The 4,102-nt window shown below is 43.5% G+C and overlaps 1 pseudogene; it reads right to left on the bottom strand.

Moving 5' to 3' along the window:
- Nucleotides 1–1,383: 1,383 nt before the first annotated feature.
- LOC113875766 lies at nucleotides 1,384–2,091 on the bottom strand (annotated as a pseudogene).
- Nucleotides 2,092–4,102: the final 2,011 nt, after the last annotated feature.

The following is a 4,102-nucleotide window of genomic DNA, read 5'->3' on the forward strand; positions in this document are numbered from 1 at the left end:
GAACTAACACCAAAAAAAGATGTCCTTTTCATTATAGGGGACTGGAATGCAAAAGTAGGAAGTCAAGAAACACAGCAACACTGGAGAAGCTGAAGTTGAACAGTTCTATGAAGACCTACCGGAGAAGGCAATGGCACCGTACTCCAGTACTCTCGCTTGGAAAATCCCATGGACGGAGGAGCCTGTTAGGCTGCAATCCATGGGGTCGCTAAGAGTCGGACACGACTAAGCAACTTCACTTTCACTTTTCACTTTCATGCATTGGAGAAGGAAATGGCAGCCCACTCCAGTGTTCTTGCCTGGAGAATTCCAGGGACGGGGGAGCCTGGTGGGCTGCCGTCTATGGGGTCGCACAGAGTTAGACACGACTGAAGTGACCTAGCATAGCGTAGCATAGCATGAAGACCTACAAGACCTTCTAGAACTAACACCCAAAAAAGATGTCCTTTTCACTATAGGGGATTGGAATGCAAAAGCAGGAAGTCAAGAAACACCTGGAGTAACAGGCAAATTTGGCCTTGGAGTACAGAATGAAGCAGGGCAAAGGCTAACAGAGTTCTGCCAAGAGAACGCACTGGTCATAGCAAACACCCTCTTCCAACAACACAAGAGAAGACTCTACACATGGACATCACCAGATGGTCAACACCGAAATCAGATTGATTATATCCTTTGCAGCCAGAGATGGAGAAGCTCTATACAATCAGCAAAAACAAAACTGGGAGCTGACTGTGGCTCAAATCATGAATTCCTTATTGCCAAATTCAGACTTAAATTGAAGAAAGTGGAGAAGACCACTAGACCATGCAGATGGTGACTGCAGCCATGAAATTAAAAGACGCTTACTCCTTGGAAGGAAATATATGACCAACCTAGAGACATTATTTTGCCAACAAAGGATCGTCTAGTCAAGGCTATGGTTTTTCCTGTGGTCATGTATGGATGTGAGAGTTGGACTGTGAAGAAGGCTGAGCGCTGAAGAATTGATGCTTTTGAACTGTGGTGTTGGAGAAGACTCTTGAGAGTCCCTTGGACTGCAAGGAGATCCAACCAGTCCATTCTGAAGGAGATCAGCCCTGGGATTTCTTTGGAAGGAATGATGCTAAAACTGAAACTCCAGTACTTTGGCCACCTCATGCAAAGAGTTGACTCATTGGAAAAGACCCTGATGCTGGGAGGGATTGGGGGCAGGAGGAGAAGGGGACAGCAGAGGATGAGATGGCTGGATGGCATCACTGACTCGATGGACGTGAGTCTGAGTGAAGTCCGGGAGTTGGTGATGGACAGGGAGGCCTGGTGTGCTGCGATTCATGGGGTCGCAAAGAGTCAGACACGACTGAGCGACTGAACTGAACTGAACTGATATACCTGAATATGCTGCTTTGTAACCTGCTATGTTGGAATGAACATATTTTCATGCATATGTGTGAAATTTCCCAATCGAAAAATAGACCTAGAGAATGTGTCAAAATACAAAATGCAGATGCTGATAACAAGGAAAACTACCTAAAACAAAACTCCACCAGATGATCAAAATAAAGCAAAAGTCAAAGATACATCAGGAAATGCTAACAGAAAGCAGGGGCCAGATTTTAATATCAGACAAAAAAGAATTCAAGGCCTAAACCACATGGGATAAGGACGGCTGCGTGAATGTCTTTGCTTCCAATGCATCATCACAAACAGGCTTCTTATTCTTCTTATCTCTTCCCTAAGCCTTTCCAACTCATCTGTTCCTCTTGTCATTTCTTCAGGGTCTAAATGCTTAATAGGAGCATCCTCTTTATATCTCTAACCAGGCTGAGTCAGCCCTCCTCTAAGGTTTCCTTCTGCTTCCTGGCTTAAACCTTCTTCAGAAGGTTGAGGATTTCTTTCTGTCTCCTGTGGTACAGCTTCCAAAGGGCGGTCTTCCTCAGCCTGTGGCATGTTCTGTGGTTTTCCTTTATTTTCTTCACAAGACTTTTGCATGTTGAGTATTTTTCAGTTTCCTTTTTGAATAAATTAACCCTGCAGGGATCCAGGGAATTTTCCTCCATCTTCCCTCAGTCAATTTGGGTGGCTCCCCAAAGACCAAGAGTCTGGTTCCCTTCAAGCAAGGAGTGGGTGACTCAAGTTATTTCTAAATTGTTTCTGTGTCTCTCTTGGGATCCTCAACTAGCTCTGGTCCATTCTTTAAACAAAGAAGATGGCATCTTCTCTACTGGTATCCATAAGGAGGCAGTTTTCCAAATTAATAAATTCAATGTACCTCATAGTTTAGCTCCTTTAGAAACAAAGAGCTGGAAGTCTGAACACTTGAGGCTTCACAAATGATTCATTGTGCCGTGAAGGATTATTTTCCCTCCCTGTATCCCAGTTTCTCTAGTCAGGTTAAAGTCCTACACTTAGTAAAAACCTCAAAACAGTTTTTGAGCTTTTAAGAACAAGTATTAACAGAAGTGAGGGCTTCCCTGGCTCAGACGGTAAAGAATCCACCTGTAATGCAGGTGACCCGGGTTCAATCCCTGGGTCGGGAAGACCCCCTGGAGAAGGAAATGGCAACCCACTCCAGTATTCTTGCCTGGAGAATCCCACGGACAGAGGACCCTGGTGGGCTATAGTCCATGGGGTCACAAAGAGTTGGACACGACTGAGTGACTATACAAGATATGACAATTAACCTAAACAGAACTAAAGCAATCGTTTAGAACTGAATCTCAAATTCACAAAGGTTTGTATTCCATAATCTATTTGTAGCTGACACAGAAGGTAAAATAAATTATTGGGTAAGTCTAAGGTAAATTCAGTCACTGCCCTCGGTCTGGTCTTCTGATTGGACTGGCAATCCCCATGGTGTTCCCAGCTTGCCTGATTTTGCAGCCAAGGTCCCCAGGGGTCCTGAGCGCTTTAGAATCTGAATAAATTACACATCCTAAGGGTCCATTGAGACCACCAGAAACTCAATTTATTTTTGACCTGAGACAAGATTTTATTGCTTCTCAGATTAACAGTTAAAAATGGTTTGCTTTTCTGCCTCTGGGGTGTTAGTTTGATATATAAGGCAGAGAGATTATTAAATCTTCGCTGCCTTCCAAAGATGTAAATTAAACCACAGCATCTCCTTAGCCACCTCCCCTGTATGAGCTGGAGATTTATTATTAACTTGTCACTCTCGCATGCTCATCAAAACAAGTAGCACCATGATTAATTACACCTGTTTATTTAAGGGTACCTGTCATTTCAACTTTCTGTAGACAGGATATTACAGTCTCTTGATTTCTTAGCTGAACTAGAGCTAAGGAGTTTTAGAGGGGAAGAGAGAATCACTGTCCTCTTGTAATTATTTCCACAAATATATTTGAAAGAAAGGTGGTCCATATGCAACTGCACAATGTTGTTTTCATTTTAAATGAAGCTGACATAAACCACCCATTACTTACTAAATGCTTTTCATGTACAGTAATGGTACTAGGTATACCTAGTTCAAAGCAGTGAATAGTCCTTGCCCCCATGGAGTTTATAGCCTTGATATCCGCTCCCCAAGGCATTTGTCTCTGCATATTATGAAAACAGGAGAGAACAGAGCAACATTGAGAACCTGGATAAAAGAAAAGCAAAGCAAAACATACCCCTTCTAAGGTAAGTTTACACGAAGTGAAATCAAAGTTGCTCAGTCGTGTCCACCTCTTTGCAACCCCATGGATGTGGCCTGCCAGCGGGCTCTTCTGTCCATGGAATTCTCCAGGCCAGAATACTGCAATGGGTAGCTGTTTCCTTCTCCAGGTTTCTTCCCAACCTAGGGATCAAACCCAGGTCTCCCACACTGCAGGAGGATTCTTTACCGTCCGAGCCACCAGGGAAGCTCAAGTTTGCACAAAATAGACACTAAATTGAACCAGGATTAATAAGACACCTGCAAGATTCATTCCCTCCTCTGGGTCCAGTGTAGGTCTGCAGGACTGAACTACATTAAAACCATGGCATTTCACCTCTTTTATTTTCCCCTCCCTATACCTGTAATGTAACATATTATCTGATTACCTGAATACCCACTGAAGCACAGGAAGCTTTCAAATGAAATTTTAGGCAGGGTTGCCTGACCTCTGATCTGCCACAAGAAAAC

This window comes from Bos indicus x Bos taurus, chromosome 18, assembly GCF_003369695.1.
Source record: "Bos indicus x Bos taurus breed Angus x Brahman F1 hybrid chromosome 18, Bos_hybrid_MaternalHap_v2.0, whole genome shotgun sequence".
Classification (NCBI taxonomy): Eukaryota; Metazoa; Chordata; class Mammalia; order Artiodactyla; family Bovidae; genus Bos; species Bos indicus x Bos taurus.